This window comes from Triticum dicoccoides, chromosome 6B (assembly GCF_002162155.2).
Source record: "Triticum dicoccoides isolate Atlit2015 ecotype Zavitan chromosome 6B, WEW_v2.0, whole genome shotgun sequence".
Lineage (NCBI taxonomy): Eukaryota > Viridiplantae > Streptophyta > Magnoliopsida > Poales > Poaceae > Triticum > Triticum dicoccoides.
This window is the reverse complement of record NC_041391.1, coordinates 535,667,607-535,689,657: the sequence shown is the minus strand read 5'-3', so window position 1 is coordinate 535,689,657 and position 22,051 is coordinate 535,667,607.

The window sequence follows — 22,051 nt, the reverse complement described above, 5'->3', positions numbered from 1 at the left end:
GGCTGGACAAAGCCCTTCTCCATGTTGATGGAAGGATTATCCAATAAATTCCCCAAAGAAAATTCTTTATAAGCGTTGCCATTATTCTACATTTTGCAAAGAGTAAATATAGATCAAATAATATTGGAAGAAACAAAGGATAATGAAGCTCAGGTGTAGACTGGTGATACATAATCAAATAGCAATTAATTAAGTACATCGTTACAAGGCAAAAGTGAGAGAGGTACTGAGAAGAGCAATGCAGAGCCCAATATTGTTGTGAGATTGTATGATCCTTTGAGCAAGGAGATTCATATATGAAATTAGTTTTCATACAAGAGAGAAGGTAAGGCAGATGCAGAAATTTAGGAGCTCAAATTTTGAATTGATATCATTAACAGTAACTAAAGCCGGGCTCTCAACAGTTCTAATTGGGGTTTGGCCACTGGAGTAGGGGTAAAGTGTGGTGCAGTTGGGCATGTGTTTTGTGTGGCTGCTGATCTATCTGATTTAACAGGTATCACTACCCTTTCCAAATACCTAGTTTGTACTCCTTGAGGATCTGCACTCGCCCTCTTCCTTTTGGACATCTATTACGAAAGAACAACATTTGATTGAAAAAACATAGTGTGACGACACACGGAATAAGTACAGAAAATGGATAGGTATGGCATATACTCATATATGATGCTTAAACTAAGAAGATGGTGTAACAAAGTAGAAGTAATGCAAGAGTTCAGATGCAAAATATGTGCGACCAATACAACCTTGCCAAGTTAGAGCAAGCACCTTGATGGGTGAATAAGATAGGCCATCCTCTACCATGCCAAGTTTGTTAGCCAGTGGATTGTTCCGCAATATTCCTCTCGTGCGCCCATTCTCATATTCATTTTGATAATGTTGAATATCTGACATGCATGAAAACATAAAAACAAGTGAGATTATCTTTGTAATGCAGAAGTGATTCTAATCCAATACTGCCTCCCTGTAAACCCCTTTGTGCTATCTCAGCAATTCTTTTAAGAGATGGCATGCATGCTATAATTTGGTGTGTGCATTAATATAATGTGGCCTACTACTCGAAATATGAGAGCTCCAGAAGTGATGACACTTCGCAGATGACAGCTTCAACATATAGTAAAGAAGAACAAGTCGACCTAACCTGACAGATTCAAAATATACTAAGGGAGAACAACTCGACCTGACCAGTCGACCACAAGAGAAGAGTATCATCTTAAAGAAGAGCAGAAGAGCAAGCAGATTGAAGATATTACAAGTCTTTCAATACAATGTCGGTTGGCCACCCATGATGAACCAGAGCGCACAGAGAAAAACTATTCTTTCTGGTCTCTCTATATGTGGCTCATATGCATTTCGAAACTAAAGTAGGAACATTTAGCTGACCAACTAAACATCTCTCAGTTTTACTAATACCAGCATAATATCAGATATGAATTTGTACAACTAAGCTTGTTTGGTGGAGCAGTGCTATTATGACACGAACCATGTAGGCTGATCATGGTCATCATAAAATGGGGAAACCATAAGCATGATGAGTACAGTGTTGACTGTGGCAGTGGGATGGCAGATCTGAAGCTGCAAACCACGCAAAGGGTAGTTAGCAACCGATGTTTGCTTTGAAATAACAACTAAGATTTCGTATGGACAAGAAAGTACAATCAACAAGGGACAAAGAAATGCAATTCTACTATCTCTCTATATGTCGCGACATGCATTTGGAAACTCAAGTGGGACCTTTAGCTAACCAATTAAATGTGTCTGTTAACTAATATCAGTATCATATCACAATCCTATTTGAACAACTATGCTTTCAAATTTTGAGTGTTGTGTTGTTTAGCTTGAAGGGTGGAATAATGCTAGTACGACAGAAAGCACCTACGCAGATCATAGTAGAGTAGATAAAAGCGGAAACCCTAAGCATCAAGAGAAAAACCAGGAAAGTGGAACTAGCTGGACCAGTGGGTGGCACACATGCTTTTCGAAATGAATATAGGAACATTAGGTGACCAATTAAATGTTCTCTATTTTAGTGATATGAGCATCATATCAGATTCGTCTTTCAACACGTAAGCTTTGTGTTGAGGTCTTGAGGAGCAGTGCTAGCATGACACGAAGCACCTACGATGATTGTAGTGAATATAAAGGGGGGAAACCATAAGCTTTACGAGTATAGTGCCCGTGCCATGGCGGATCTGAAGGTGCAAACCGGACAAAGCTACTCCGCAACCAATGTTTGCTTTCAACTAGCCACTATGATTTGGTACAGACAAGAAAAGTACAGTAAACAAATTACGATCTATTTTCCGGGTGAGATCAATAACTTAAGCACATATGGAAGAGTACCACCTCTCTTGCGACACCGTGTAGGCCTCTGCTGATACATTGAGGGTGCTGCGGGTGCGATGGCTGTCGGCAGCGGGGAAGAAGACTTTAGATGGCAGACGGCCGGGTCGGGGGATAACTCCTATTGTTGTGGACAAGGCGGTCATAGGCGCAACAACGACAAGGTGGACGACAGCGCCGATGAACCGACAGGATGTGATGAAAGGATCCTGGTCCAGTGCCATGGATGAGTGACGTCCATCTCTTGCAGTGGATGACGGGGTAGGGGTAGCGGCTCCGACAAGGTGGAGAACAGGGTGGCGGACGGGGGAGGATGGCCGCAGTGGGGAGGTTGTCGTGGCGCCGACAGTGTATGAATGGGGAAATGGAGGGGAGGGGGATCTCAAACTTTGGGACGCGCTTCTCTGAAATGTGGGAAAGTTATGAACTTATCCCCCGTTTAAAATATCGGACATCGTGTTGGTTGGGGATAGGATGGTAATCTCGCATCTCCCAAATATTTGCCGGTAACTATTTCGGGCGAGGAGAGGGTGTTTTGCCGCCCACGGTGTATGAACGGGGCTGACAGGTAGGGTAGTTGTGTCACGTCTGAGCGAAGTTACACATCTGCCCCTATTTAAAATATTAGCCTACATCAATTTCGGACAAGGAGAGTTTGTTTTGCCGCCCACCGTGTATGAATAGGGAAATGAAGGAAGAGACACATGTCTTTCGGACGAGCTTGAATCAAATGTGTTTTCCGCCCATGTTTGGCACCCACCGTGTCTGAATGGGCTCAGAGGCCGTCGTGTCACGTCTGATTGAAGTTACTAGTCTACCCCTATCGACAGTAGTGTAAATCCGGTCGATAAGGATGTCAAGTGTCAGGGGTAGACAGTAATTTCCATCTAGCAAACACTTGCTTCGGGCAGCCCACAAATTATAGTGGGAGTTTAGCTGCTTTGTTCAAAAATTGGGAGAATTAGCATTTAAGTTTTCCCTGGGCCCTGGCAAACTAAATTCAAATCCAATTTGTATTCGATTACGAATATCCACAGATAATTCTATGTTTTGCTATTTATTTCTTCAAAACCACAACAAAGATTTATTCCACCTTTATATATGATTATGATTTAGAAATGTCATGATTTTCAAATTTAGTAGGTTGGATACACTTTGAGTGAAACAGTTATTTCATCCAATACAATATGCTCACACGAAAATAGTTCACCTTATGTCAATCATACAACTATTGAGGATTACATCGCCTAAAAAATTCAGATCATTACAACACATGGATAACATAGGGGGTCTTGCAATATAATCCATTCAGAGATATGACACAACATGCAAATGCAATAATCTAATGACAATTTCAACTAGTATCTAAAGAAGAACCGGGATTACCCTGGGCTTCAGATAGCAGAAACAACAGGACCTCCTCCGTGTTCAAATGCAACATTCTTACTTCCTCCAATTCTTGGGTTGATTGCATAATGCGTGCCGCTAATTCCAGAATTTCCAGCCTCAAGATAAAGATTACCTCATTCCTGGAAGCCACACCATCTCCTTCTGCCTCTAGTAGAGCCTCAAGCACTATAATATCTGTGCTCAGACTACTCTCCAGCGGTGTTGCCTCTGAACTGCTACCATCTGGTAACATGGATGGCGCACTGCTTCCACAAATAGATTCTGGGGTTGTACATTGTGTCCTAGTGTGAATGGCATCCTGAAAGGTTTTCGCCGGATGATACGTCTTCGTCGTATCTACTTTTCCAAACACTTTTGCCCTTGTTTTGGACTCTAACTTGCATGATTTGAATGGAACTAACCCAGACTGACGCTGTTTTCAGCAGAACTGCCATGGTGTTATTTTTGTGCAGAAATAAAAGTTCTCAGAATGACCTGAAAATCCATGAAGCAACTTTTCAGAATTAATAAAAAATACTGGTGGAAGAATCAGTGTCAGGGGGCCCACACCCTCTCCACGAGGGTGGGGGGCACGCCCCCTCCTCTAGGGCACGTCCCCTGCCTCGTGGGCCCCCTGGACATCCACCAACCTCAACTCCAACTCCATATATCGCATGTTATGAGACGGAGCTTCCACCAAGCCCTAATCTCTCTCGGGAGGGTTGATCTGGAGTCCGTTCGAGGCTCCGGAGAGGGGGATTCGTCGCGGTCGTCATCATCAACCATCCTCCATCACCAATTTCATGATGCTCACCGCCGTGCGTGAGTAATTCCATCGTAGGATTGCTAGACGGTGATGGGTTGGATGAGATTTACCATGTAATCAAGTTAGTTTAGTTAGGGTTTGATCCCTAGTATCCACTATGTTCTGAAATTGATGTTGCTATGACTTTGCTATGCTTAATGCTTGTCACTAGGGCCCGAGTGCCATGATTTCAGATTTGAACCTATAATGTTTTCATGAATATATGTGAGTTCTTGATCCTATCTTGCAAGTCTATAGTCACCTATTATGTGTTATGATCCGACAACCTCGAAGTGACAATAATCGCGATACTTCTCGGTGATGACCGTAGTTTGAGGAGTTCATGTATTCACTATGTGTTAATGATTTGGTCCGGTACTCTATTAAAAGGAGGCCTTAATATCCCTTAGTTTCCATTAGGACCCCGCTGCCACGGGAGGGTAGGACAAAAGATGTCATGCAAGTTCTTTTCCATAAGCACTTATGACTATATTCGGAATACATGCCTACGTTACGTTAATGAATTGGAGCTAGTTCTGTGTCACCCTATGTTATAACTATTACATGAGGAATCACATCTGACATAATTATCCATCACTGATCCAATGCCTACGAGTTTTTCACATATTGTGCTTTTCTTATGTACTTTACCGTTTCTACTGTTACAATTACTACAAAACTACTACTGTTACTTTTGCTATTGTTACCGTTATTATCATACTACTTTGCTACTAAATACTTTGCTGCAGAATACTAAGTTATCCAGGTGTGGTTGAATTGACAACTCAACTGCTAATACTTGAGAATATTCTTTGGCTCCCCTTGTGTCGAATCAATAAATTTGGGTTGAATACTCTACCCTCGAAAATTGTTGCGATCCCCTATACTTGTGGGTTATCAAGACTATTTTCTGGCGCAATTGCCGGGGAGCATAGCTCTATTCTTTGAGTCACTTGGGATTTATATCTGCTGGTCACTATGAAGAACTTGAAAGACGAAAGAACTAAGATTTATCCCTCAACTACGAGGGGAGGTAAGGAACTGCCATCTAGCTCTGCACTAGATTCTCCTTCTGTTATCAGTAAGCTTGCGACACCTAAACCTGCTTCTGCTATTAATTCTGATATGTCACATGTTATTGATGATGCCACTTCTACTATGCATGATACTTATGATGAAACTACTTCTATGCTTGATACTACCGTGCCATTAGGTGAATTTCTTGATGAACAACTTGCTAGGGCTAGAGAGAATGAAATTATTGAAGATAGTGATGATAAAGGTTATCCCCCTAAATATGAATTACCCGTTGTTCCTTAGGGTTATGTTATGGATGAAGAAACTGCTAGATATTTTCTTGCTTGCAATGAAAGATCTGATCTTAAGAAGTTATTAGCTAAACTGAAACAGAAAACTCTGAATGCTAGAATGAAATATGACCCTTCTTTTGCTACTGCACCTATCTTTGTTACTGATAAGGATTATGAATTCTCTGTCGATCCTAAGACAATTACTTTGGTTAAATTTGATCCATTTTATGGCTATGAATCTAAAACCGTTGTGGCACATCTTACTAAATTGAATGATATAGCCACCCTGTTCACTAATGATGAGAAATCACACTACTATTATATCCTTAAGATATTTCCATTCTCATTAAAGGGTGATGCTAAAACTTGGTTTAATTCTCTTGATCCTGGTTGTGTGCGTAGTCCCCAGGATATGATTTATTACTTCTCTGCTAAATATTTCCCTGCTCGTAAGGAACAAGCTGCCTTGAGGGAAATATATAATTTTGTGCAAATTGAAGAAGAGAGTCTCCCACAAGCTTGGGGGAGGCTTCTCTGATTACTTAATGCTTTGCATGATCATCCTCTTAAGAAAAATGAAATACTTGATATCTTTTATAATGGACTAACCAATGCTTCCAAGGACCACTTGGATAGTTGTGCTGGTTGTGTTTTCAGGGAAAGAACTATTGATCAAGCTGAATTGCTACTGAATAAAATGTTGACTAATGAAACTAATTGGACACTTGCTGAACCAACTCCTAAACCAACTCCGAAGAAAAGGGGAGTTCTATTTATCAGTCCTGAAGATATGCAAGAGACAAAGAAATCTATGAAAGAAAAAGGTATTAAAGCTGAAGATGTTAAGAATTTACCTCCCGTTGAAGAAATACATGGTGTTAATATACCACCTATTGAAGAAACACATGGTCTTGATAACCCGTCACAGGTAGTAAAGGTAAATTCTCTCTATAGATATGATAAAGTTGAGATCCCGTCTACTAAATTTGCTAGCCAATGCTTGGATGAATTTGATGACTTTATGGCTAGACAAGAAAATTTCAATGCTTATGTTGGTAGAGAATTAAAGAGTAATTCTTACATGACCGGATGCTTGAGTGATTATATGGCTAGAGTTAAAGGTGAACTTAAACTCATTAGTAAATATGCTTCTATGGTTACCACTCAAGCAGAACAAGTACTTAAAGCTCAAAGTGATTTGCTCGATGAATTAAATAATAAACATGATTTTGCTGTTAGAGTGGCTACTAGAATGGGTAAAATGACTCAGGAATCTTTGTATCCTGAAGGCCACCCTAAGAGAATTGAGAAAGATTCTTAGAGAAATAATGTAGATGCATGTAATCCTTCTAAAAAGAAGAAAAAGAAAAATGATAGGACTTTGCATGCTTCTAGTGAACCTGTTGTAGACACACCTGAGAATCCCAATGATATTTCTATTTCTGATGCTGAAACACAATCTGGTGATGAACATGAACCTAGTGATAATGTGAATGATAATGTTCATGTTGATGCTCAACCTAGCAATAATAATGATGTAGAGATTGAACCTGTTGTTGATCTTGATAACCCACAATCAAAGAATCAACGTTATGATAAGAGAGACTTTGTTGCTAGGAAGCACGGTAAAGAAAGAGAACCATGGGTTCAGAAACCCATGCCTTTTCCCCCTAAGCCATCCAAGAAAAAGGATGATGAGGATTTTGAGCGCTTTGCTGAAATGATTAGACCTATCTTCTTACGCATGCGCTTAACTGATATGCTTAAAGTAAGTCCTTGTGCTAAATACATGAAAGATATCATTACAAATAAAAGAAAGATACCGGAAGATAAAATTTCCACCATGCTTGCTAATTACACTTTTAAAGGTGGAATACCTAAGAAACTTGGAGATCCAGGAGTACCAACTATACCATGCTCCATTAAAAGAAACTATGTTAAAACTGCTTTATGTGATCTTGGATCCGGTGTTAGTGTTATGCCCCTATCTTTATATCGTAGACTTGAATTGAATAAGTTGACACCTACTTTAATATCTTTGTAAATGGCTGATAAATCAACTACTGTACCTGTCGGTATTTGTGAGGATGTGCCTGTTGTAGTTGCAAACATTACTATCGTAACGGACTTTGTTATTCTTGATATTCCCGTGGATGATAGTATGTCGATTATCCTTGGTAGACCCTTTCTGAATACTGCAGGGGCTGGTATTGATTGCAACAAAGGCAATGTCACTTTTCATGTTAATGGTAATGAGCATACGGTACACTTTTTGAGGAAACAACCTCAAGTTCATAGCATCAATTCTATTGGAAAAATTCCAACTATCATTATTGGAGGTTTTAAATTTCCTCTTCCTACTGTCAAGAAGAAATATGATATTCTTATTATTGGGGATGTGCATATCCCCGTTGAGGTAACCTAGTGTTATTCGAAATTTCTCCGGTTCCATGTTATTCGGAATGAGTTTGTTAACAAGACTTGATCAACCTTGTTAGTGGACTCCTTTTGATTAGCATGAGATGGATGAAATTAGAAGGCACAACCTTCTGTACCTGTCGGTGCAAGGACGACACCTATGGGATCACGAGAATCCCTACTACGGTTGCGAGGCACGGGGTTGTGAGAAGGGCGGATCAAACAGGAAGCACACAGGTTCTTTATCCAGGTTCGGGCCGCGAGGATGCGTAAAACCCTACTCCTGCTTTGATGATTTGTTTATCTGTGTTCTTGAGCTAGTGATGGGGCGTGAAGAGCTCCAAAAAGCCGAATCCCTCTCCTGGTCGCCCTGGGCCTCCTTTTATAGGGAAAGGGGCCGCCACAATGGCACATAGGAGGTGGAAAGGGCACAGTGATACGAGATTATCCCTCGCATTACGTGACAAGGCGCATTTAATGCGTCGTGCTTAGGTGTACCTACTTTATCGGGGGCGGGGGAGAGCCCAGTCTTGTCCATCGCTGATCGTGTCGACACGCGCCCTGGCCAGCAGTGCCTGTGGTGCCATGTAGGCAGGCAAGTAGCCGAGGTGGTGCAACGGTGGGCCTCCACGAAGATCTGCTTGCCGCCACCCAGGTGCTTGCCCAACTAGTTGGGTCAGTAGCCGCATGCGAACGGCGGTGGAGGTTTGGAATTGGCGTGGGCCTGACGGTGGCCCTACGGGTGCCTTTAGCAAGGGCCTCACCGTAGCCCGGCAAGGGTCTTGCCATGGCGCCTGCTATCATCCCCGGCAAGGCTCCTGCCGGGGGTCTTGTGGTCCTCCTTGGCTGGGATCCCGCCAGGGGTCGTCATCTTCTATAGTGTGAAATTGATCTTGAATGTCTTCACAAAGATCTGCATGCTACCACGGGGATGTCTCCCGAATCCTTGCCCCATGGGGGCAGTGGACTCAAGGGTGATTCACTCCGTAGGTGTGGGGCGAGCTGCCATGGCAAGGGCCTTGCCGGGTTTGCTAAAACCGCCCCCCGGCAAGGATCTTGTCGGGGGAGTTCGCTTCGTCCCCTTTGCTGTTTGTGGTCTGGGTCTTGGCGTTGTTCTGCTCTTTCTGAGCTTCGGTCTTACCTTGGCTTACCTCCCTTGCCTTGCTTGGCGTGGTGGCATCCGTGGCTCGAACTGCCCGTGCACAGTTATAGGGGTACGAAAAGTGTACCCCTCTTTTTGTACACCGATAGGAGCCCCCGGGCCTGGTCCACACGTGAGCGTAATCGCATCGTTGGGCTAGGCCCAAAAACGGTGCGCGGGCAGGCGGGGTAGTTTTTACCATGGTAAGTTCCTTCACGCGCCGCGCTTCCCACACCTCCCGCGCATGGCTCGGCGTGGGGAGGCATGTGTGACGTGGGCGGCATGCATGGGGCTGAGCTCTGCGCGCATGCGTCACGTCGCAGTTAATGTGAAAGGAGGCGGTCCGCATCTTCCCCAATAAGAAGGAATAACCGTGGGCGCGCTGCTCACTTTCTCCTCTTCCCTCGTACCTTTTCCGATCTCAGAGCCGCTGTTTCCTCCCTTCCTTCCCTCCTAAGCTTTCGCCGCCGCCCGCCGTTGCTGTTTCGCCACCCCTCTTCCTCAATCCTCTAGATTTCTTGGCCGCCATGGCGCCCAAATCCGCCAAGGGCAAGGGGGTAGCCAAGAGCTCTGGGACCGTGGAGCCGCCAGAGAGTGCGCTGTCGGGGCACCGGACGAAGTCCGCCTTCTTTCTCCCCTCATCGATTGGTGTTCATGAGCTCCGGGCCTCCTTCAAGCCCTTATGGGGAGTGAAGACGGGGGGAGATAGTTCGGGGCATCCGGCGACGCGCGTCGTTCCTGCCGCTTGTGCCGATCCTGCTCCAAATCGGTATCCCTTTTTTGTTGATTACTTTTCCTGCGGGCTATGCCCCCCTTTTTCTGATTTCTTCTGCGACATTATGCACACCTTCGGTTTTCATCTCTTGGACTTTACTCCGAATTTGGTGGCCTGCCTGGCCCTCTTTGCGCATCTTTGCGAGGGTTTTGCCGGAGTGCGGCCCAACACGGCGCTCTTCCGCCATTATTTCTCCCCTAGAATCCAGCCCGGAGGCGTCATCTCTGGATGCGTCGCCTAGATCCCAAGATCCAAAGGGGCGTACCCAGAGGGAGCCATGAAGGAGAGGTGGGATGAATGGCGTAGCCGCTGGTGCTGGATTGAAGATGAAGACCCGCCGAAATTCTGCAAGGTCCGTCGAGTGCCACCGGTTCGCGGCAGCGATTGGGGTGATGTTGATGCCGCCGACGAGAGGCTGACTGTCGCCACCACCAGGATCCTTCGGCTGACCCGGACTGGGCTCACTCTGGAGATGATCGAGGCGGACTTCATTCGCCGCCGGATTGCCCCGTTGCATAATAAGGGGAGGCCGACCTGGCTTTTTACAAACCCGACCGATATTATGCGGCTCCGCCCTGGCCTCGATCATAATTTCACGGTGATGGCGCATGCCCACTTCTGTCAGCGGCTCTTCCAGCTTGGCGTGGGTTGCGACGGCGAGGTCGAACGGACCGGCAAGGCCGCAAGAGCTGCCACGAAGGTCGGCAAGGCCGTGAGGGGGTCGTTCTTCCAGTTGCCGGCGGGGGTGGTCCCGTTGTGCAATAACTCACGTCGGTCTGAAATCATTGCTATGATGCCGGACTGCAATGCACACAGCCCTGTCCCGAGCTGGAAGGAGCCGACGGACGCAGACGTGCAGCAATTCTTCGATTCCTTGTCCGAGGTATACGTCGATGCCGACGCCGAGCAGCGGCTTGTCATGGATACCACCCAGGCAGAGCTGGACTACATCGCCATCAGGGCGAGGGAGGCACAACTTGCCATGGAGGCTGGCAGCACCGGGGGCGTGGAAGACAAGGCCGCGATGGCTACGGAGGAGGAGCAGCTCACACTGTGGGCGGTGGCCACCGGGGGGGTCAGCAGCGCCGATGCTGGAGCTCCGCTTGTCGAGGATGCGGCCGACGAGTCATCGTCGGAGGAGGACGTGGCGGTGGGCTCGACGCCGACTAGGGGAAGAGGGCGAGTCCTGCGGCGAGCTGGCTCTGGCGAGCCGGTTCGGCCCGGCAGGACTGTGCAGTCTCAATTGACCCTGGAGGGGTCCGGGCGCCACACGAGGGCCACGGCAGCGAAGGGGCTGACAAAGGCTGCTGAGAAGAAAAAGGAGACGGCCCCTTCCTCATCTGGGTGCACACGAACCCCGCCACCTTCTTCGCCTCCTCCGGCAGGCGTCGACTCGGATGATGACGTGGAGCTCCCATTTGACCTCGGGCCTCTCAGCCTGGAGAGGAAAAGGAAACTGGCGGACGAGGAGGAGACGGAGGACGAGTAAGTACTCCGTTCCTTACTGTCATTTCCACCTCCCTGTACCGAATCGCTTGTCTTGATCCATTTCTGCTTTTACAGGGAGACAGAGACATTGTCCCAGAGGGTGAAGAGGGCGAGGACCCTGGCGAGCAGTCAGCCCTTGGCTGGGGCGTCGGGGACACCGCTAGTGGTGCTGAGCAGCCCGGACAGCAGCCCCCGACGCAGCCCCCAGCGTAAGTCCATCATTCTCTTCTTATTCGACATGTGGTAGGTGCTCGATGCCATGACACTGATCTTGCCGGGTTTGCAGGAGGGGAGCGGCAGGAGGAGGAGCCGCAGAGGGCTACTCCCAACACACCACCCCCGTCAACTACGCCGCCGCGGGGGGCGTCCCCGGCAAGGGCACCAGATGCGGAGCCCACACCCATGGAGGAGGAGGCGAACTTGGGCGCTGGTGATCCTGTCAGTGCGCCAGATGCTGGCGGGGAGGGGACCTCTGCTCCACAGTCTGGCACCGGTGAGTCGTCCGTGCTTCATATCTATTTTCCCTTTATCCTTTTCTTGGCTTCATCGCCCCCATTGCTGCCCAGGCCCTCCCTCCTCAGATTTGGAGGATGCGGACACTGTTGTTGGGGGAGCTGCTGAGGAAGCCACAGCGGGGGCCAGTAGGATTGCCACCGAGGAGGCCACCACCGACGAGGCCGCCAAGGGTGCCGCCAAGGACGCCGCTGCAGGAGCTGTCGATGCATCTGGCAGGGCCCCTGCCGAGGACGCCAGTAGTGGGCCTGCCGGCGAGGCCGGCAAGGCCTCTGCTGAGGAGGCGGTGGCGGGTGATCAGCCTCCCTCTTCCTCAACCTTGGGCCCCGGCAAATATCTGAAGGTGGGCAACGTTCTTTTCGTCCATCTCCGGGGGCGTCAAGCCGAGCGCCCGCCAAGGGAGAGGCTTTGGACGGCGAAGTGCTTGCCGCCACCGGGCTTGAGGTGGTTGATGAGCCGAGCGTTGGCGGTGATGGTTCTGCAGAAAAGCAGCTTTTCCGCGCCATGGGGGCCGACCTCCGGAAGCTCCAAGCGCTCTATCGTGCCTGCCTGGACAAGGTCAAGTCCAGGATGGCGACGGTGGACAACGCGGAGGTGGACTTCAAGGCGTGCGTCGCTGAGATGCAGACCTGGTTCTACCAGACTTGTGAAGAGCAGAGGGCCTTTCAGGAGGAATTGGCCAAGCGGGATGTGGAGCTTACCATGAAAATGGCCGACATTGAGAAGGCCCAGGAGAAGGCGGCGAACCTAGCTGCCGCAGCCGAAGCCGCTCGAAACCAGCATCAAGCCGCCCTGGATTCCCAAGAGGAGGACCTCTCCGCGCATGAGGCGAAGCTTATCGCAACGCTCCGCGGCAAGGACGAGGAGCTCGAGGCCCTTGTCGTGCGTCGGACCTGCGAACTGGAGCAGAGGCACAAGGAGGCACTCGATGCCCAAGCTCTGGCCCACGCCGGCAAGGTGAAGGAGCTGGAAGCAGGGCGGGATGAAATAAGGAGCAGGCCCTCAGGCTGTCCGGCGAGAAGGACACGCTCAACCGCGCCTTGGTCGAGGCGCATGGAGCGGTCATCAGTAGGACTGGGGAGCTCTCCGACGCGCGGAACTCCGTCAGAGACCTCAAGCTGAAGCTGGAGGGCCCGAGAAGATGCTGTCCGAGAGCAGGGCTCGGGAGGAGACCCTGACCAGGAGCCTCGAGGAGGAGAAGCAGCTGCGGGCAAACGAGGCTGCCTCCCACCAGGAATATGTGGTGGGCGAGAACAGGTGGATCAGCCATCTGGAGGTCGTCGCCAACAGGGTCACCTTGCAATTGGCCACCATGGGGATGCCAAATGTGAGGTACGCCCCCGAGCGCGGCGGGACCGTCAACACCAAGCTGACCCAGTTCTTCGTGGGTGTCCTTGGAGCCTTGGGATATCTTCATTCCAACAGAACGGCCACGCTGGCCGAGGAGGCCCGGCGACTTTGCCGGAGGGTCGTGACCAAGGTCCTCACCAAGGTGGCACACTGGAATCCCAACCTCGACTTCGCGGCCTCGATGAAGAGCTTGCCGGATGGTGTTGACCTCACGGTGCTCAAGGAGCACATCAAGCCCATCACCGACGGCATCGACGAAATCAAGAGGGTGGAAGGCCAGCGCCGGGATTAAGCATCCCGTTCCTCTTCACCGCTGCGGGTTCCCGATCAAGACAGGTTTTATCTTTAGTTAGAACCGCAGCTATGACGTGATGTAATATAACTTTAAAATTCTCCTAACTTTCATGCATGTTATTCCCCCGTTCAATTCTTCTTTGTATGTGCATCCCTCGTCGATCGGGTAGGCTTGCTGGCGCGGAAGCCCTTAGCAGCGTTTTGGGGATGGATCCCCAAGGCCTACCGGGTGCACGTACTGCCGGACGAGCCACCATTCCGTTCCAAACGCGGCCGCTCGGACTGTCGAGCTTGACTCGAATCAGAACCGAGGGCGTTGTTGGTCGTGAAAGGTTACTCTACCACCCCCGACGCAACCATTTGAGCTGTCGAGCGGGCTCGAAACAGGACAAGGGCATTTCCGATCATGGGAGAGCCCCCTGGCGTACAGGTTTCCCATACAAAGACGTGACATCTCCGGGGGAAAATAACATCAAATAAGAAGGGTTGTACGAACAAGGGTTCAGTGCAACTTATCTTCCATCTGCCATCGCTCGAGCATAGATATTCTGGCCTCCTTTCTCCTCCCAGGGTCACGAAGGCGAAGGAGCGCCGGGCTAACTGCTAGAGCCGATTCTCACAACTGCGCCCCCTACCTGGTGCGCCAAAGATGTCGGTGCGAGGACAGCACCTATGGGATCACGAGAATCCCTACTACGGTTGCGAGGCGTGGGGTTGTGAGAAAGGCGGATCAAACAGGAAGCACACGGGTTCTTTACCCAGGTTCGGGCCGCGAGGATGCGTAAAACTCTACTCCTACTTTGGTGATTTGTTTATCTGTGTTCTTGATCTAGTGATGGGGCGTGAAGAGCTCCAAAAAGCCGAATCCCTCTCCTGGTCGCCCTGGGCCTCATTTGTTGGGAAAGGGGCCGCCACAGTGGCACACAGGAGGTGGAAAGGGCACAGTGATACGAGTTTATCCCTCACATTATGTGACAAGGCACATTTAATGCGTCGTGCTTAGGTGTCCCTACTTTATCAAGGGCGGGGGAGAGCCCAGTCTTGTCCGTCACCGATCGCGTCGACACGCGCCCTGGCCAGCGGTGCCTGTGGTGCCATGTAGGCAGGCAGGTAGCTGAGGTGGTGCAGCGGTGGGCCTCCACGAAGATCTACTTGCCGCCACGCAGGTGCTTGCCCAACTGGTTGGGTCAGGATCCGCATGCGAATGACGGTGGACGTTTGGAATTGGCGTGGGCCTGACGGTGGCCCTACGGGTGCCTTTAGCAAGGGCCTCGCCGTAGCCTCGGCAAGAGTCTTGCCGGGGCTCCGGCAAGGGTCTTGCCGTGACGCCTGCTATCATCCCCGGCAAGGCTCCTGCCGGGGGTCTTGTGGTCCTCCTTGGCTGGGATCCCGCCAGGGGTCGTCATCTTCTATAGTGTGAATTTGATCTTGAATGTCTTCACAAAGATCTGCATGCCACCACGGGGATGTCTTCCGAATCCTTGCCCCATGGGGGCAGTGGACTCAAGGGTGATTCGCTCCGTAGGTGTGGGGCGAGCTGCCACGGCAAGGGCCTTGCCGGGTTTGCTAAAACCGCCCCCCGCCAAGGATCTTGCCGGGGGAGTCCGCTTCGTCCCCTTTGCTCTTTGTGGTCTGGGTCTTGGCGTCGTTCTGCTCTTTCCGAGCTTCAGTCTTACCTTGGCTTACCTCCCTTGCCTTGCTTGGCGTGGTGGCGTCCGTGGCTCGAACTGCCCGTGAACAGTTATAGGGGTACGAAAAGTGTACCCCTCTTTTTGTACACCGACAGTACCCTCCTTTTACTTTCTGTTATTTAGATTAAATAAAGTAAAATTAGTATTTTTCTGTCTGTTTTCTGAATTATCCATGCAATAAAAATACCCAAAAATAAAAGTTCTCCAAATGCCCTGCAATTTTAATATGATTTTTTCTGGAATATTTGAGAATATTTGGCACTGAGAACACAGCAAGGGGAGCTGGCACCTGGCCACGAGGGTCCAAGGCACGCCCCCCTGCCTTGTAGGCCCATGGTGGCCCCCTCCACTTATTCCTGCACCCACACACTTCTTCTTCCTCCCAAAAAATCACTATCTAGCTCAAGCATGAGTTCTAGCTTATCTTGCTGCCATTTTCGATCTCCTTGCTCAAAGCTCCATTCACAAAACTGCTTTGGGGATTGTTCTTTGTTATGTGACTCCTACAACGGTCCAATTAGTTTTTGTTCTAGTGCTTTATTCATTGCAAATTTTTGCTGCCTAGGTGACCCTGTTCTTGAGCTTGCATGTCAAATTTATATGGTCCCAAGTAATTCTAATGCATGATATAGGCTCTAGGCACTTGCGGGAGTAGTTGCTATTAATTTTGTTGAGTTTGATTCACTTTTATTTTGAGTTACTAAATTTTTTAGAAATTTTTAGAAAAAGAAGAAGAGATTTTTCTTGAGGGGCTCTTCTAGCCAAGGCTCTAAGGATAAACAAACTAAGGAGAATGAAAAGACCAAGTATAATCTCCCCCGTATGGCGGAAGTACAGCCGTGTGAATGGCCTTGTGATGATTTCTCGAGAGCAGCCGGGATTTATGATGATTTTTATTCGTTGGTTGATAATGCGGGCCTCACTGACTTCCTCCACGACCAGATCGAGCAATATCTCTTACTCACTAATACTTTCGTGCAAAATTTCTACTTTTATCCTAAGAAATCACCTCCTTTAGTAAAGTTTCATTTGTATGATGTGGCTAGGGAGATGTCACTATATGAATTTTGCATGGTTTGCACGATACCTTTCGGGGGCAGCTTAGAGGAACCACATCATAAAGATGTGGATGGATTTATTAATACTATTACTGTAGGGGAAACAAGGAAGGTTTCCGATGCAAGAATTACTAGCATACATTTTCCTGTTTTACGCTACTTTGCAATATTTGCTAGTTGATGCTTTATTGGTCGCGGAAACTGTGGAAACCTTAGTGTTCCGGATATTATTATTTTGTTCCATGCTTTATTTCGTGATAACTCTGTTAGTATGGGCACTATTATTGCTAAATGATTAAGTCTGAACCGTACAAAGGGCCCCATCTTTGGAGGTATCTATGCTTCACGCCTTGTTAAAACTTCAAGATACATATTAGGCATTATGAGAAAGAGGAAAACTTGATGCCCCTACCTTTCTAGATTATAAGAGCATGGTAGCACATGAGTTTATTGTTAAAAATGATGATAATATCCTTTTATATAATTTGAGATTTCATAAGAAGCATAGTGAGACTATTATCTTGCATGCACCCTCTTTGTTTGATTTAACTGTAGGTACACACCGTTCACTCGTGCAAGTGAAAGGCAATAATGACGATATATGATGGACTGGCTGAGACGAGAGAAGCTGGTATGAACTCGACCCCTCTTGTTTTTGTAAATATGATTAGTTCATCGTTCCTGATTCAGCCTATTATGAATAAACATGTTTGCAATGGCAATTAGAGATTATAGTTGCTTATGCCATGCTTAATTAGCTAGGAGCTTATAATGTTTTACCTTGCGTGCCAACATGCTATTAAAATGGTTGTGATGTGGTATGATAGGGTGGTATCCTCCTTTGAATGATTCGAGTGACTTGACTTGGCACATGTTCACGCATGTAGTTGAAACAAAATCAACATAGCCTTCATGATATTTATGTTCATGGTGGATTATATCCTACTCATGCTTGCACTTGGTGTTGATTAATTTTAATGCATGTGCATGACTGTTCTCGCTCTCTCAGTTGGTCGTTTCCCAGTCTCTTGCTAACCTTCACCTGTACTAAGCGGGAATACTGCTTGTGCATCCAAACTCCATAAACCCCAAAGTTATTCCATTTGAGTCCACCATACCTTCCTATATGCGGTATTTACCTGTCGTTCCAAGTAAATTTGTATGTGCCAAACTTCAAACCTTCAAATGAAATTCTATTTTGTATGCTCAAACAGATCATGTATCAACTAGGGTTGTCTGTATCTTCCATGCTAGGCGGGTTATTCTCAAGAGGAGTGGACTCCGCTCCTCATTCACGAGAAAATGGCTGGTCACCGGGATGCCCAGTCCCATGCTTAAATCAAATCAAAATAATTGCAAACAAAACTACCCCAGACTGTTGTTAGTTGGAGGCACCCGTTGTTTCGGGCAAGCCATGGATTGATGCTTGTTGGTGGTGGGGGAGTATAAAATTTACCATTCTATATGGGAACCGCCTATAATGTGTGTAGCATGGAAGATATCGAGATCTCTTAGTTGTTATGTTGACAGCGAAAGTATACCGCTCAAAATGTTATTCATCTCTATTTCAAAGTCGAGCTCTGGCACCTCTACAAATCCCTGCTTCCCTCTGCGAAGGGCCTATCTATTTACTTTTATGTTGAGTCATCACCCTCTTATTAAAAATCACCTGCTGGAGGGCACCGCTGCCATTTGCATGCATTACTATTAGTTTATATTGGGTATCACTATAACTAGATCTCTTTTACCATGAATTACAATGTTTAGTCAGTCCTTGATCTTTAAAGGTGCTCTGCATTTATGTTTTGCGGTCTCAGAAAGGGCTAGCAAGATACCATCTTGTTATATCATATTATGATTGTTTTGAGAAAGTGTTGTCATCCGAGTTTTATTATTATTGATCGATAGTTGATTATGCCATTGATATGAGTAAACATGAGACCTAAGTGTTATTATGAATATGGTTAGTTCATAATCTTTGCAGAAAACTTGAATGTTGGCTTTACATATTTGCAACAACAAGAGCAAACAGAGTTTGTAAAAGTTTTTCTTTATCACTTTCACTTTATCAATTGAATTGCTTGAGGACAAGCAAAGGTTTAAGCTTGGGGGAGTTGATACGTCTCCGTCGTATCTACTTTTCCAAACACTTTTGACCTTGTTTTGGACTCTAACTTGCATGATTTGAATGAAACTAACCCGAACTGACGTTGTTTTCAGCAGAACTGCCATGGTGTTATTTTTGTGCAAAAATAAAAGTTCTCGGAATGACCTGAAAATCCACGGAGCAACTTTTCAGAATTAATAAAAAATACTGGCGAAAGAATCAGCATCAGGGGGCCTGCACCCTATCCATGAGGGTGGTGTCAGTGTCAAAACAGGCGGATCTCGGATAGGGGGTCCCGAACTGTGCATCTAAGGCTAATGGTAACAGGAGGCAGGGGACACGATGTTTACCCAGGTTTGGGCCCTCTCTATGGAGGTAATACCCTACTTCCTGCTTGATTGATCTTGATGATATGAGTATTAGAAGAGTTGATCTACCACGAGATCGTAGAGGCTAACCCTAGAAGCTAGCCTATGATTGTGATTGTTCTTGTCCTACGGACTAAACCCTTCGGTTTATATAGACACCGGAGGGGGCTAGGGTTACACAGAGACGGTTACAGAGAAGGGAATCTACATATCTGAACTGCCAAGCTTGCCTTCCATGCAAAGGAGAGTCCCACCCGGACACGGGACAAAGTCTTCAATCTTGTATCTTCATAGTCCAACAGTCCGGCATAAGCATATAGTCCGGTTGTCCGAGGACCCCCTAATCCAGGACTTCCCTCAGTGTCCCCTGAACTAGGCTTCAATGACGATGAGTCCGGCGCACAGATTGTCTTCGGCATTGCAAGGCGGGTTCCTTCTCCGAATACTCCAAAGTAGATCTTGAACACAAGAATCGTGTCCAGTTCTGCAAAACAAATTCCACATACCACCTTAGAGAGTATAATATTCCATGAGTCTAATCTGCTGACAATTTTTACATACCATGACCTCACGCCGTGGCCCGGTTATTTATTCAAACCGTTTTTCCAACCTGCCACTACACGTCTTGCGAGGCGGTTTTATTGGCATGTCTTGTAGAAGCAGAGATCGTGTCCCCTTATCATGGGATTCTCATCAATACGGGCGTGGGTAACCCAAACGTTCCATTAGTATGACTCCTTTAATTAGGCAAGTTCCAAATGGACGCGCGGAGGACACTTGATATTTATCCCCTTTATAAGGAGGCCAAGACCTATCTCTTTCTTTCCACGCTTGATCCTTCCCTTCCCCCACCTCGAGTTCCAACACCCAAGGCTCAGACTAAGCACTTCAGACCTCCAACCATGTCCAGATCCAGCCATCAAGGCTGGTGGATGGCCTCTTCTGCCACAGAGGAGGACATCATGAAGCTTAGGGAGGCTAGGTACTTGACCGCCGAGATCCTTCACAGGCTTCCTGCTCAAGGGTAGGTTATCCCCACTCCCAAACCCAGCGAGAGTGTTGTATTCATGTCCCACTTCCTCTGAGGGCTAGGCTTCGGTCTTCATCCCTTTGTTAGAGGGCTCATGTTCTACTACGGGCTAGATTTTCATGACCAAGCTCCAGATTCTTTCCTTCACATCTCAATGTTCATCGTTGTGTGTGAGGCCTTCCTCCACATCCCCCCACACTTCGGATTATGGCTCAAGACCTTCAATGTGAAGCCAAATACGATCGATGGGCGACACGCCGAGTGGGGAGGCGCTTTAATAAGCAAAGGGGTCGATGTTTTATGGCCAGAGGGTTCCTTCCCGGAAGTTTCTGACCTATGGCAACGGGAGTGGTTTTATATCACAACACCCCGAGGTAGAAAGTGGGCGGCCGCCCCAGCCTTCCGCTCCACTCCTCCGCTGCAACTTGCATCATGGGTCAACAAGGGGCTGGACTAGGGATCGGTTGATGACGTGCGGACATTGCAAAGCCACATTCAGGATCTTATCAAGAAGGACATCAGTCTTGTCAAAGTAATCCAAATAATGCTAGCTCGTCGGGTCCTGCCATGCCAACGTCGACCTCTCCATATGTGGGAGTTCAACTCGGAAGGACCACGAACTGTTCAACACTTCTTCGGCATGACGCTCGAAGGGATGTATCAATCATTCTTCAGATCACGAATAAAGTGTCCGGACACAATAGAGGATGCATGCCTCGATTGCAACCATCCAGATACTAAGGTAAGTAAATCCACAACCGAACGTGCTGTCACTATATTTGTCACAACATTAACCTGAAAAACCATCCATGGCCAGGGCTAGATAAGAAAGGCGGAGAGGATCAGGTGTTCGGCCCCTATTCCCGAAGATTCGGCGGATCCTGTATTAACCAGGATGCTGGCTCGTGCACCTTATCAAGTGCCATCAGGGAAGGACAAGGAGAGGAATGTGGAAGCCAAAAGCGGACTTCACGCTGGAGGTACTTTACGCGACGTAACTAGGGAAATTGGTACTCCCGTGTCGGAGGATGAGCGGGGAGGAGAATATAGTATCCCCTCCTCCCCCGGGAAGAAAAGGGCTGCCTCCGAAGACATTGAAGCGGAGGTCTCCAAACGAGGGAAGAAACCGGTATCAGGGGGCCCTGACCCAGAGGGCAGCATTGCCGCACAACTCCCATACGGGGGCCAGCCGTTAACCGGGACGTAAGTAAACAAAGGCGCTTTCTAATCATAACCTGTTCTTTTCCTAAGAATAACGACCGAGACGTATGTTTTGTAGTTCGGCCTATAGCCTCCCTCAACAATCTTCGTCCTCGGGGGATCTTCTTCCAGAGATGATGGAGAGTGCAACGCCTCCTCCTACTTCTCCGCCTCATAAGGCAGACGACCCTGAGGTGTCGTCCCGGAGGATCTCTCCCGATCCGCAAAGACCAGAAGGTAACTCTTCAGTCGCCCGAGGTCCGGGCTGTTCGGCTCCTATAGAGACCAACAGAAAAAGCCCCGGACTGTCCGATACGCAGCCGGACACATTGACGGGTCTTCTGCGGTAAGCGCCTATCTCAGAGGCACATCGTACCTTAATGGGTACGGTGGTTGAGAGTATTTCATCCGCAAAAAAGCGAGTTGAATGAAGCTTTTACGAGCCTGCTAGGAGGCTTTGAGGTACGCAATGTGATATTTTTTGATTGTACCGTAAGCGCAAGGCACACTGTGTAGAGATAGTAGCCCCTGAGACTCTGGTTGCCATCCGAACGAGGCGATCAGAGGATCAAAATAGAAGTAATCTCAGGTAATGATGTGGCCAATTTTGTACACAGGCGGCTGCAGCCCCGACAGCTGCCCGGGCTGCCGAATTTGCCGAACTGAAGCGGAAACTTGATGTTGCGGATGAAGACATCACGCTTGTGAACAAGCGGCTTGACGAGGCACAGAGTATGTATATTTAGGTGGTAAGCGAATATTAATGAGAGC